At 36.1% G+C, this 15,171-nt stretch overlaps 1 protein-coding gene across 4 annotated transcripts in view; it reads left to right on the top strand.

Annotated features, from left to right (window-relative positions):
- The window catches only part of CEP112 (centrosomal protein 112), a 563,636-nt gene that overhangs the window by 73,996 nt on the left and 474,469 nt on the right, over positions 1 to 15,171 (top strand). The gene's annotated exons all lie outside the window — the stretch shown is intronic.

The following is a 15,171-nucleotide window of genomic DNA, read 5'->3' on the forward strand; positions in this document are numbered from 1 at the left end:
TCTGTTGGCTCAAAAATTTCTAATTTGATGAGAAACATGAGTCTACACATATGAAAAGCTCAAAGCACTTCAAGTTTAGATTAGATACAAAGAGTCGCACCTAGACACAGTACTAAAATTGCTAAAAAACAAAGAAAGAAAATCTTGAAAGGACCAAGAGAGAAAAGAAGAAAGTCCTAAATCATGAATCTAAGCCCCCATTTAAAGAAACTGGCAAAAGAACAAGTTAAACCCAAAGTAAGCAGGTGAAGGAAATAGTAAAGATTAAAGTAGAAATCAATGTGCCTGGCATGGTGGCTCATGCCTGTAATCCCAGCACTTCGGGAGGCTGAGGTGGGCAGATCACAAGGTCAGGAGTTCAAGACCAGCCTGGGCAATATGCTGAAACCCAGTCTCTACTAAAAATGCAAAAATTAGCCAGCCGTGGTGGCATGTGCCTGTAGTCCCAGCTATTCAGGAGACTGGGGCAGGAGAATTGCTGAACCCAGGTTGTAGTAAGCCGAGATTGTGCTACTGCACTCCAGCCTGGACAACAGAGCAAGACTCTGTCTCAAAGAAAAAAAAATCAATGAAATTGAACACACACACAAAAAACAATAATCAGTGAAACCAAAAGTTAGATTTTTAAGTGATAAATGAAATCAATGAGCTTTAGCCAGACTGACAAAGAATGAAAAGAAGAATGGGTTTGTTAATATCAAGAATGAAAGAGGAGATACCATTACAGACACTATAGATATTCAAAGTATAATAAGAGATTACTGCAAGCAACTCTATGGGCATAAAATTGACAATGTAGATGAAAGGGACAAAGTCCTTGAGCAATATAAACTACCAAAATTCACATTGGTAAGAAAACATAATAGAAATGATAGGATTGCAAATGATAGGATTTCATTCTTTTTTATGGCTAAATAATATTCACCTGTGTATATATACCACATTTTCCTTATCCATTTATTCTTTGATGGGCAACTCGATTGATTCCATGTCTTGGCTACTGTGAATAGTGCTGCAATAAACGTGGGAGTTTACAATAAATGCAATAATCTGTCCCATGTTTATTACAGCAGTATTAGATAGCTCTTCCATATACTGATTCCTTTCTTTTGGATGTAGACCCAGCATTGGGATTGATGGATCTTATGGTAGTTCTAGTTTTAGTTTTTTAAGAAAAACTGCCATACTGTTCTCTAGTGGCTGTGGTAATTTACATTCTCACCACCGGTGTCTAAGGGCTCCCCTTTCTCCACATCCTCATCAGCGTTCTTTATTGCCTATCATTTTGATACAAGTCATTTTAACTGATGTGAGATGGTATCTCATTGTGGTTTTGACTTGCATTTCTTGGATCATTAGTGATTTGAGTATTTTTTTCATATACCTGTGAGCCATTTGTGTGTTGTCTTCTGAGAAATGTCTGTTGAGATCTTCTACCCATTTAAAAATGTAGGTTTTTTTCTCCCTATTAAGTTGTGTGAACTCTTTAGATATTTTGGTCATTCATCCAATGTCACATGCTTAGTTTGCAAATATCTCCCATTTTGTGGTTTGTCTCTTCATTTTGCTGATTGTTTCCTCTGCTGTGCAGAAGCTTTTTAGCTTGATGTGACCCCATCTGTCCATTTTTGCTTTGGCTGCTTATGCTTTTGAGGTCTTTCTCAGATAATCTTTGCCGAGACCAATGTCCTGGAGTGTTTCTCCAACAGAACTGTTTCCTTGTATTTTGCTGGTTAAACCACTGTATTCTTTTGTCAAAGCTCACAGAGCCATAGAATGAATCTAAATTTGAAAAATTTAAAAAGTTAACATATTCTGCTGTTTCCCATGAGGAGTCAACCATGAACAGCATTTTATTTTTTTGACTTGTGTTTTATTTATTGTTTTAAGGAAAAATAAAGAAATTATTTACACTTCTGACATGCAAGGATATATTCCACTTATAACTATAGCTAACGATGAGTAAAAGAGCTGAAGCCTATCAGAGCAATTAATAATTTCTGTTTTGGTATGTAGTATGTCTCCTTTTAAAAACCATGATTCACCTAGAGTTACCTATTTGAAAGAACTAGAAAAAAATTTTTAGATTGGAGAAATTACTATGCTTCACGTATTATTTTTAAAATGGTATGGAATTTCTAAAAGTGAATAAAAGGTATGATTCCAGAACAGAGATCAACTAAAAGAATGGAATATGGATTTATAGCCTTTTCCACATAGTCATGGGACAGTTATAAAACAGATTTAATTGAGGTATAAAGAAATTCTAATTAAATAAGTTCATTTAAATAAAACTAGACAGTAACATCAAAAGGATAGTTCCTTTTCCATGTTTTCACCTGAAAGTTTAAAATGAAGTATAAACACACTCCTGAATAGCTTTGTGTAAAAGCAGTAATGAAAACCAAGTGCAGACTAAAATAAATAATGATAAAATTTGACAGAACATTCTGTGATGTGCTCAAAGTGATAATGAGGATCAAAGTTTCATTATTTAATTTAGTGAATTAAAAAAACAAACCAAGTCAAAATAAAAACATACAAGAAAGTATCAAAATTTCCCCCAAAGCATTAGAACTAATCAATGAAACAGAAGCTGGAACTTTGCAAAGAACAATAAAGTGGAAAACTTTTTGTTGTCGTCAATGTGATCTAGAAACAAGAGAGGACAAAAAACAATGTTGAGTGTTGAAAAAAGATCATAATAGTAGATAGAGAGTTCTGACAATTATAGGTAAATATCGTATCTGCTGGTATATAAAATGAATCAGTGTGTAAGGAACGTTACAAATTTCAAGGAAAAGTTGGTAAATATTTTTTCACTGCTCACCCTTCCTTTGTCTTGTAGCTGGGTCAAATCTTTTCTAACTTTATGCTGGGTCAAAATTTTCTTCCTCTGTTCTTCCTGTAGGAAATGTGGGAAGCCTGGCTATTGTACTCAGTGTGGCCCTCATTTTGGGGCTGATTGAGACCCACTTTAACCTTCATTTCAGGGCTTATTGGGGACAGCTGTCACATTGGCATAGGAGACACGCAGAGAAGTCCAGCTGAGATTGTTACTGAAATACCAGGGGTTCAGTCTAGGTCCTGCTGCTTGCTGCACAGAAAGCCAATCACTGAAACAACGATTATTGCCAAGGAAGAAGGCTTTGATTGGGTGCTGCAGTCAAGGAGATGGGAGATCAATCTTAGATTAATCTCCCTGAGTGACTAAAATTAGAGGTTTACATGGCAGGGAAGAACTGTAACAATGTGTAAGAAAACAGAACTAAGAATAAAGAAGCAATCATGGAGAATGAGGGGTCCAGCATCTCATTGTCTGGATGTGGTGATCTGGTGAGTTTCAGTTCTTTGATATTTTTTTGAGATGCCTGAGTGTCTTTCCTGAGGTGAGAATTTAGATAAAACGAATGCGAGTTTCAGAGTTTAAGACCACAAGAGTCCATTTCTGTGTTTACTCAAAAGAACTGTCTATGAGACTATTGGGTTGATTTCAAGAATGTGCTGTCCCAGTAGATGAGCTTCCCTTGCTGACTGACAGAACTGTGAACTAAATAAAATGGTTGTAGTTTCAAGGCATGAAGTTTGGGGTGATTTTAATGTAGCAAAAAGCTAACTGATATAATAGGTATTGCCAATTTTCCAAAGTGACTCTGCCAATCTACCTTCTTGGTAGCAGTGTGTGCTAGAGTCCATTACTCTGCCAGTTCTTCAATACCTTGTATTTTCAGGTTTTTTTGTTTTGTTTGAGACAGTCTTACTCTGTCACCCAGGCTGCCTCTGTTTTTCAGGGTGCAGTGTGTATATGATATTGTTACTCATTTTGTTTTATTTTACTAATAGCTAATATTGTGAGGTTTATTTATTTATTTATTTATTTGTTTGTTTGAGACAGAGTCTCACTGTGTCACCCAGGCCCGAGGACAGTGGCATGATCTTGGTTCACTGCAACCTCTGCCTCCCAGGTTTAAGTGATTCTCCTGTTTTAGCCTCTCCTGTAGCTGGGACTACAGGCATCCACCACCATGCCTAGCCAATTTTTGTATTTTTAGTAGAGACAGGGTTTTGCCATGTTGGCCAAGTTGGTCTTGAACTCCTGACCTTAGGTGATCCATCTGCCTCAGCCTCCCAAAGTGTTGGGATTACAGGTGTGAGCCACCATGACTGGCCAGGTAATTTAAAAAAAAATTAAAACGTAGCCATTCTTGAGAGTAGTTAGCGACATTGTATTGTGTGGTTTTACTATGTATTTTCCTGATGACTAATAAAGTTAGGTGCATTTTAATATGTTTATTGCCAATTGGATAGCCTCTCAGAGTAAAGTGTTTACTGAAAGCTTTTGTCAGTTTTTCTGTTATCTGCCTTTTTCCTATTCCTACATAAGGCCTTTTTCTCTATTCTGCATGAGAGTCCTTTTGGAATGTAGTATTGTAAATTTTCTGTGGAAAAATGGTTTTGAAGTTCTAAAGTACTGACTTAAAAACAATTTTGGAGCGTATTCAATTCAGTGTTAAGTGAATTTATTTCGTTCTATGGAGAGAGTTTTGGCACTTCTGACTGATGCTGTGATTTAAAAACATTTATTTTAGTTGTGTTGCTGGTAATATATTGCTTGACAATGTCCTCTCTAAGATAGTATATCAGATAAAGTGCCTTTTAATTTTTCTGAAAATGTAAAACTTCTGTATTTGATAACCATTAGTTTATAAGAGATTCTTTGCTTATGTCAGTTTGACCAAATGCCAAGTAATTTTAAAAAACAAGTGGACAGAAAACCCTAACAACCAAACAAACAAGTCTGCTAAAAAAAATAAATGAAATAAAATGTCAAAAGCCAGTTTTCATTATAAAGTATTCAGATGTCTGTTTTCATGTCTAGCCTAAGTTATTACATATTTTATCATGATTCTGTTTGCCTCTTAAACAAGAAATGTGCAGACATGTTATTTATTCATGCCATTGGAACTTAATTATTTTCAGCTTTGCTTTCTATGTAATATTTTCTTAGACTTCAGTGTTTTATTTAAGTCTTTTTTATTTTCCATTTTGGACATTTATTGTGGTATTCTTTTTTTGAGGTAGTATGAGAGAACAAGAACTTTTCTAAAACAGCATAAAAAGAGTAAATGTTAAGACTGTTTACAGATTGCTTCCAGTTCTATGTTACTTGTGGATTACAAAGTGGGAACATTGAACTTCAAAGTACATCTGGCTGCTGTTAAAAAATCGAAAATAGATTGCTTATTTCCCCCAAATAGACTCAAGAACATGCTTTACCGTGAATAATTCCCATTGCATATTAAAAGTGGTTACAAGACAATCTCAATACATTATAAATGAATAACAACAGAATTCATTGTTGTTTACAGTGTTTATTGTTGCTTTAAAAATTAGAATAGACATTTTCTATTTTCTTGTCAACTTGAGAAAGGAAATTTATGATGCCAGAATGAGCCTTTAACTTCTTTGTTTAATGGCTTTTAAAGATGAAGAAGATGAAATAGGAGTTACTTCTGCAGAGTTGAAATGCTGCATTGTAATTAGCTGAACCAATATTTTGTACCCTGCTTATAAATGTAGAGCTGAAAAAAATAAATCACAGATGGTTTTCTTGGCTTTGGTTTTAAATTTTAAACTTAATTAGAGCTTAAGCATCATTGAAAATTCCTGTTTCCTCTTCCTTTACTTTTTATTTTTGTTGTTTACTCTTTTTTTAAAATTGTACTTTAGGTTCTGGGGTACATGTGCAGATCATGCAGGATTGTTGCATAGGTACACACATGGCAATGCGGTTTGCTGCCTCCATGCCCCTGTCACCTATATCTGGCATTTCTCCCCATGTTATCCCTCCCCGACCTCCCCACCTCCCCACTGTCCCTCCCTTGGGCCCCCCACCAGACCCCAGTGTGTGATGCTCCCCTCCCTGTGTCCATGTGTTCTCCTTGTTTAACACCCATCTATGAGTGAGAACACGTGGTGTTTGATTTTCTATTCTTGTGTCAGTTTGCTGAGAATGATGGTTTCCAGGTTTACCCATGTCCCTACAAAGGACACATACTCATTATTTTTTATGGCTACATAGTATTCCATGGTGTATATGTGCCAAATTTCCCTTGTCCAGTCTATCATTGATGGGCATTTGTGTTGGTTCCAGGTCTTTGCTATTGTAAACAGTGCAGCTATGAACATATGTGTGCATGTGTCTTTATAATATGAATTAGGGTTTTGTACATTTGCAGAATTGCATGTATCTTTGAAGAACATACCTTCTATGCTGCTTTATTCAAAACTGCAACATTCTAAAAATAAAAAATTATTACTTTATTATTTATTTTACTTTATATATATTATTACTATATAGATATGTGTGTATGTGTGTGTATATATATATTTATATATGTATATATACATATATGCATAATTTGACTTTTCGTTTTTAATTTGGATGTCCTTTATTTCTTTCCCTTGTCTGATTGCTCTAGCTAGGACTTTCAGTACTATGTTGAATAACAGTGATGAAAGTGGGCATCTTGTTATGTTCCAAATCTTACAGGAAAGACTTTTAGTTTTTCCTTATTCAGTGTAGATATGAGCTATGGGTCTGTTGTATATGACTTTTGTTGTGCTGGAGTAAGTTTCTTTTTTCTCAGAATTTTCAGGGTTTTTGTCATGAAGGGATGCTGAATTTTATCAAATGCTTTTCAGCATCAATTGAAACGATCATGTGGTTTTTGTCCTTCATTGTGTTGTTATGACTGATCACATGGATTGATTTGCATATGTTGAACCATCCTTGCATCCCTGGGATAGATCCTACTTGGTCATGATGGTCTATCCTTATGGATAATCCATGTATGAATAAGAAGAATGTTTACTATGCATTCATTGGATGAAATGTTCTGTAAATATTTATTAGGTTCATTTGGCCTATAGCATAGATTAACTTGATTTTTTTTTGTTGTTGTTGTTGTTGTATATTTTCTGTCTGGAAGATCTGTCCAGTGCTGCAATTGGCTATTGAAGTCTCCAGCTTTTAATGTATTTGTCTCTCTCTCTCTCTCTAGCTCTAATAATATTTGCTTTATATATCTGGGTACTCCAGTGTTGGGTGCATATATATTTATAATTGTTATATCCTCTTGCTGAATTGACCTTTATATCATTATATAACGATCTTCTTCATCTCTAAACATTTTTCCCTCAAAATCTATTTCGTTTTATGTAAGTATAGCTACTTCTGCTCTTCTTTGGTTTCCATTTGTGTAGAATATCTTTTTCCATCCTTTTTATTTTCAGTCTGTGGTGTCTTTATAGGTGAAGTGTGTTTCTTTTAGGCAGCAGATCATTGGGTGTTGTTTTCTTTTTCTTTTCTTTTTTTCTTTTTTTGAGATGGGGTCTGGCTCTGTCACCCAGGCTGGTGTGTGGCGTGATCTTGGCTATTGTAACCTCTGACTCCTGGGTTCAAGCCATCCTCCCACCTCAGCATCCCAAGTAGCTGGGATTACAGGTGCATGCCACTATGCCCAGCTAATTTTCATATTTTTTTGTAAAGACAGTGTTTTGCAATATTAACCAAGCTGGCCTTGAACTCCTGAGCTCAAGCAGTCCACCCACTGCAGCCTCCCAAAGTGCTGGGATTACAGGCGCGAGCCATTGCATCTGGCCTAGGTGGTGTTTTCATTTAGCTACTCTGTGTCTTTTGCTTGGAGAGTTTAGTTCATTAAAATTCAATGTTATTATTGATAACTAAGGACTTCCTCCTGTCATTTTGTTAGTTGTTTTCTGGTTGTTTTGTGGTCTTCTCTTCCTTTTTCCTTCCTTCCTGTCTTCCTTTTAGTGAAAGTAATTTATTCGGGTGGTATGTTTTAATTTCTTGGTTTTTATTTTCTGTGCATCTGTTGTAGGTGTTTTGGTTTGAGGTTACCATGAAGTGTGCATGTAATTTGATGCATTATATTAAACATCTGATGACCTAACACTGATTGGATAAACAAGCAAAGAGAAAACTAATAAAACTCTACACTTTAACTTCATCCCCCGACTTTTTAACTTTTTGTTGTTTCTATCTTTTTGGATTATGTCTTGAAAAATTGTTATAGTTATTATTTTTGAGTGGTTCATCTTTTAGTCTTTTTTTTTTAATTTCAGATACAAGTAGTTTACATAACACAATTACAGTGTCGTAATAGCGTGTGTTTTTCGGTATACTTATTATTAACCAATGAGTTTTATACCTTTAGATGATTTAGTATTGCTCATCATGTCCTTTCCTTTCATATCAAAGAAATTCCTTTAGCATTTCTTGTAGGATAGGTCTGGTGTTGATCAAATCCCTCAAGGTTATTTTTGCTGGATGTACTTTTCTAGGAAGAAATCATTTTTTCCTCAGCACTTTAAGTATGCCATGCCACTGTCTTTTGGCCTGTAACATTTCCACTGAGAAGTCTGCTGCCAAAAATGCCTACCTGGAGCCAAGGCCTGGAATTGGTGACCCCAGAAGCCTGCTTGGTGCTCTTCCCTACTATGGCCAAGTTGGTATCCAAAGTTGAAAGACAGTGTTCCCTTTTGTCTTCCCTCTCCCTTCCTCAAGCTGAGGAGGTTTCTCCCCCTAGGCACCGCATCTGGAAATGTGCTGGATCATACTTGAAGCCAGTATGACACTAAGTCTTACCCCAGGTCTATGGCAAGTACTGCCTGGCTGTCACTACTGAGTATTCAGAGACCAAGGCCTCTTTAGTCAACAGATGATGAATTCTGCCAGGAATGAGTCCTTTCTTTCAAGGTAGTGGGTTCCCCTCTCACCCAATGTGTGTTTAGAAATGTTTTTTGGGAGCTAGTCCCTGGACTGGGGGCCTTGGGACTCTGCCTGGTGCCATATTCTACTGTGGCTGAGCTGGTATCCAAGTTACAAGACAAAATTCTTTTTACTCTTCCCTCTCCTCTCCTCAGGCAGAGGGGAGTCTCTGCCAGAGCAGCAAACTGTGCTGCCTCTGGTTTGGGTAGGGGAGACACAGCACTCTTGGCCACCGGGCTGGTGTATCACTATGTCACGTTTACTCCCAAGTCCATTGGCTTTGAGCACAGCACAGCATCAGGGATTGCCTAGAACTTGCAGTCCTTGTGACCTAGACTGGCTTTCAAGTTTATTTAGGATGCCAGTGTACTTTAGTCCACGGTGGTGGTGGAGCTTGCTGGAACTCAGGTTCTGACTGCTGAGATGAATGATTTGCCTCTGACTAGGGTTGGTCTGAATGTTCCCTCTGTGGGTGCAGGCTGAGTTCTGCCTTGTGTTCCTTTCTGCTGTAACAGGACAGCACTGAATTTCAATGCAAAATCCCACAATCACTGTGCTCTCCCTTCCCCAAATACACAGATTCTCTCTTCATGCCATGTGGCCACTGCTGGGATATAGGGGAAGGGTGATGTAGGCGATTTAAGACTGTCTTTTCTACCTTCTTTGGCATCTCATTTCTTAATATGTGATCACTCACCTAGTTTTTCCTTCTTATGAAGGTGCTTTTTTGTGTGACTAGTGGTTCAATTTGGTGTTCATGCTGTGGGGAAGATGGCTAAAGGCTCCTATTTGAACATTTTGCTCTGCCTCTTTGATTGCAGTTGACTTTTATAGGTTGGTTTGGCATCCGGCAATTTGGCCAAACTCTTATTAGCTTTATTATTTATTTGTTTATTTATTAATTCCTAGAGTTCTATGTAGGTAGGTATCTGAAAATGATGAAGTGTTCTACTTTTACTTTTTTTGTACCCTCTTCTTTATTTCTTCCCATCTTCCTTCTCCTTCTTGTCTTCTCTTAAAAAAATGCTTTTTAGGATTCCACTACAGTGTTGAATAGGAGCATGGTCTAGTGGGTGGTACTCCTTGTATTGTTCCCAGTCTTAAAGGGAATGCTTTCAGTTTGTGTGTGTGTGTGTGTGTGTGTGTGTGTGTGTGTGTGTGTGTGTGTGTTTTGAGACAGAGTTTCGCTCTTGTTGCCCAAGCTGGACTACAGTGGCGCTATCTCAGCTTACTAGAACCTCCACCTCCCGGGTTCGAGCGATTCTCCTGCCTCAGTCTCCTGGCTGGGATTACAGGCGCGTACCACCATAACCAACTAATTTTTTGTGTTGTTATTAGAAATGGGATTTCACCATGTTAGCCAGGCTGGTCTCAAACTCCTGATCTCTAACTATCTGCCTGCTTTGACCTCCCAAAGTGCTGGGATTACAGACGTGGGCCACTGCACCTGGCCAGTTTTTCATGTTAATAATGCTTAATTATAGTTTTTTTTTTGTAGATTCTATTTATCAAATTAAGAATGTCTCTTTCTATTATTATTTTGTCAGGATTTTTTAAAAAATCATGAATGGTTGCAGAATTTTTGAATCTTATCTTTTGAGAGGATTATATAGTTTTCTCCTTTAATCTATTAATATTATAAACCCCACAATATATTATTATTTTCATTATATTATGCTTTTGTTCATTTTACTTTAAGTAGTTATATCTTGATTAAGTGGATTTAAAATATAAGATTAAAAGTCTTACATATTTAGGTAACCATTTACCATTTATGGCATATTTGGGTAGAATTTCCATCTGGTGTTATTTTCAGGTGTTTACGGTTCTTTTTCTCACAGTTTGTCATAAGCTTCTCTCAAAGTACCTGGCACATGATAGACGTTTAGTAAATAATTGTTGAAAGAATATGATACAAGCCCAGGTGTGACACAAGAAATAATGTCTTTGAAGGATCTCTGATGTTGTCTTCCTATGTCCTCTCAGATTTTTTTGTCAAAACTACCATGATTTTGTCTATGTAAGGTGGAAAAGTAACTGTTGAGATGGTGAAACTTTTCTCAGCTTGATATTTTCTAATCTACACAAAATAATTTTCACGTTTCTCTTAAAAAAGAACAAATCATCTCTTCTTTCTAAAATATGTTTATAGCTTCTATCTAATAGCTTGTATTATTTTAAATTACATGGTGATTTCATTTAGCTAGTCCCAAATAACCACTAACATTTTTGCAATGTCTTTTCACAGAAACTCAGCATGATCCTGTTTCTTTTTTTCTCAGGGTTAACATTATTTAAAAAGCATTTCTTTCCCTGAGTGTATTTAAACTATGCAGTAATCAGAACTGCCATTTAACTGGACTAATCAATAGTATTTAGCCTCCTGAAATAAAGATATAAGATAATTATCAATTTGGTTTGTGCTATCTTATTAAAAAAATTTTTTTTTTACAATTTTTATGATGAAAATATTCAAGTGGATAAAGAATAGTACAACAATAACTTACTGCTGCTTCCTTTTAAATTTTGTGATTTTGCCTTCTTGGAACTATTTGAAAGTAAGTTGTAAATATTATAATACCTACTCAGGAAACACCAGTCACTTGGCTGAAGTTTCCTTGATTATCTTTTTTTTCCCTCTTGATTATCTTTTTACTAAAATATTCATCCTCTAGTGGAGTCTAGAATATTTAATTCTTTAATTTCTGAATTCTTGCATGTTTCAAATGCTGTCTTATGGTCTTGATTCTTGAAGGAATTGTATATAAAATATTTGATTTGTATTTTCTTTACCTCAGTTCCTTAAATATAATGTTTTGTATGATGTATGTTACAGTTGAGAAATGTGATATACACTTTTCATTTTTAATAAATATATAATAAATAAAGTTATAAACATCTTATTCTTTTTGAGGGTCCAGAGAATTTTAAAAAAATTCACAAAGTTCAATATTTGGATTTTTATTATATTATACTCTGAAAGATATTCATTTATCACATTGGATTTTGTTCAATATATTCTACATTCATCTCTCAGTATCAAGAGCTGATTGGTTGCAGAACATCCCCCTGCCTTCCCATGGATACCAAAATCAGCAAGTGCTGATGTCCCTTACATAAAGTAGTGTAGTATTTGCACATAACCTATGAATCATTAAGTAATCTCTGTGTAATTTATAGTACCTAATTACAATATAAATGGTATGGAAATAGTTGTTATACTATATTGTTTTCTAATTTTTATTATTTTGAATATTGTCAATCTGGTTGGTTGAATATATGGATGTAGAACCCATGAATATGGAGGGCCAGCTGTTTATGTTTCAGGGTTGATGGTCTTAGCCTAGTTTTCCAAGGTAAAGAGTAAGAATATTTAAAATGATGATTAAAGTATTATTTTATTTTAGAATATTTTCTTAAGAATTTAAAATATTTAGTTGCATTTATTTTATTTTCTTCAGGGAATCAAATTATACATTTATTGTATTCTTGTTTCTCATTTTCTTTATTTATTTCTCTTAGATCCTTTTTAAATGTTTTTATTTCAGTTTTATTTCCAGGTTTTTGGCTTCAGGGCCTATCTTCTTTATCTCTTGCTGTCACTATAGTTATCTTTTCTCTCTTGTACAACTCTTTTTTTTTTTTTTTTTTTTTTTTGAGATGAAATCTTGCACTTTTGCCCAGGCTGGAGTGCAATGGCGTGATCCCTCTGCCTCCCAGGTTCACGCGATTCTCCTGCCTCGGCCTCCCGAGTAGCTGGGATTACAGGTGCACACCACCACACCCAGCTAATTTTTTTTTGTGTGTGTGTTTTTAGTAGAGACAAGGTTTTTCTGTGTTGGCCAGACTAGTCTCGAACTCCTGACCTCATGATCTGCCTGCCTCAGCCTCCCAAAGTTCTGGGATTACAAGCATGAGCCACTGTGCCTGGCTGTACAACTCTTAATTTAGTTTTCATTTCTTGGATGATTTTTGTGTTACTCTTCCATGGTTTTTTTTCCCTGAATCTGGTCACCTCCTATTTAACATCTTTCTATTTTTGTCTTTGTTTTGATTTGTAGTATTTTTATGCCTGAAGTTATTTAAAAGTTATATTTGAATATGTGTTGTCCTAGTGGTGGTGGAACAAAAATATAATGAAGCATTGACCTGTAGGAGAGTGTCCTACTTTAAGTGGGTTGCACAAAAACCCTTATGTATGAGAGTGGGGAGACATGGGAATCAAAAAGAGGGCTGTACTGCTGTTTTCTTGTTCTGCTGGCAGGTTTTGATTTTTATTTTCTATTTTATGTAGTAAGTTTTTGTGGATATTGGATTATTTTTTCTGTTCATGATCATCTATTATACTTTTCTGAACAAGCAATAGCCAGTGATCATGTGGGAAGTGGTAGTGGGTGGCTTACTTTGTTTCTTAATTCTGGACAGACCTCTTCTTCTGCTACACTGAAGTTTAATTTCTTTAACAAATGGTGCTTTTTTGACTGTCAGCCCAGCTTGTCTTCTTTTTTTTTTTTGAGATCTGGTTTTGCTCTTGTCACCCAGACTGGAGTACGGTGGCATGATCTCAGCTCACTGAAACCTCCACCTCCTGAGTTCAAGCAGTTCTCCTGCCTCTGCCTTCTGAATAGCTGGATTACAGTCACCCACCACCATGCTCAGCTAATTTTTGTATTTTTAATAGAGACACGGTTTCACCATGTTGGTCAGACTGGTTTCGAACTGCCGACCTCAGGTTAATTGCCTGCCTCTGCCTCCCAAAGTGCTGGGATTACAGGCATGAGCCACTGTGCTTGGCCATGGCTTGTCTTCTTTCGATTCTTTGATTCTCTTGTTTCTGTAGGGCCCTTATTTCAGCTGCTTTTTTCTTTCCCTTTATCATGGACAACCTTCCTTCAAAGGTACTTCTATCTCAGAAGTGATTCCTTCCTAGAACTGCCTTTCTAGTTCTTCCTAGTTTCCAAGCCCCTCCTTTTGTGCCCATGTCTGGCACTCTGAGCCATTAAGTTTTTTTGTGTGGCCCACTTAAGGTAGGCCACTCCTTTTGACAGGCCAGTATTTGATGATATTTAGTTTCCCCACTACCAGGACCCAAGGTACTTCCTTTTCCCCCAATTTATAACTTTGCTTTGGCTCAGGATCTAATTCTGCTGATTTGGTATCTTTATTTGGCCACCTACATGTTAATCCAGGGATTTGTATTCACTTTCTCCTTGTTATGATGTAGTCATGGATCATGGGCATTTTTAATTGGTCTCTTTATCAGTCTGTATGCATCTTGGGAGGATAGGGAGAAACATTTAAATTCATACATCTGCCATTATCTGGCGTCCAGGTGAAAGAAAATTGTTTTGTGTATTTCTTCTAATCTAGATGCTAAAATAATTACACTTTATATCCTGTCTGTTGCTATACTCTTTTTAAGTTTTACTTGATTAGATTCTAATGTGAATGTTATGACTTCTGCATTTTTTGATTAGTTGATTCTTTATTCACATTTACCTTTATTGTCAAAATGAGTGTGGATTGTTCATGTTCAAGAATTGTTGACCACAACAAATCCTTTGGGGAGCTTTTTGAAGACACAGTGGGATTTTGGAGAAGTGGAACCCAATAATTTATATTTGAAAAGTTTATCACTTGATCCTAATAGTACACTCCAGGATGTGAAAAGAAGAATCTTAAAGAAATGCAGTTGAAACAAAGTTTAATGAGCAAAGAATGATTCGTTGATCAGGCAGCCTCCGAATCATAATAGATTCAGAGAGACTGCAGTACTGCCACATGATTGAAGATTTGTGGACAGAAAAACGATAGTGATATATGTAATATGGAAGCAAGGTACAGAAACAGCAGGATTGGTTACATTTGCCTTATTTGAATCTGGTTTGAACAGTTGACTGCCTTTGATTCACCAAAACGCAGTGAGTGGCACAAGAGTAAGCTGCAGGTCTGTTTACACATCCAGTTAGGTGACAGTTTGCCATGTATGGAGAAACCTTTAGGCCAAATTTAAAATATGTGTGGAGGCAGCTTTAGGTTAACCTTAATTTAATAAGGGTAAGAACCACCACCCTAGGTTGAAGTGATGGTTAGTGTTCTTGCAGAGATTATCCATGTAGTAATTTGCAGGTTTATGATATGAAGAAATTAGACTTTCATGGTAATGATTTTTAATTAACACTTTATTTGTAAGCAAAACAGATGAGATAACTATCAGTATATCTACTTTATCGTATAATATATTCATGTAATAAATATTTTATTGAAGGGCTGCTATACATAAGATATTGTGCTAGACACCAGAGATATAAAACTGAGATGACGTCATCCTTGTACTCCCTCTGTTCAGAGACATGTGGAGATACACTGATAAACAC

The sequence above is a fragment of the Saimiri boliviensis genome, chromosome 17 (genome assembly GCF_048565385.1).
Source record: "Saimiri boliviensis isolate mSaiBol1 chromosome 17, mSaiBol1.pri, whole genome shotgun sequence".
Taxonomy (NCBI): domain Eukaryota; kingdom Metazoa; phylum Chordata; class Mammalia; order Primates; family Cebidae; genus Saimiri; species Saimiri boliviensis.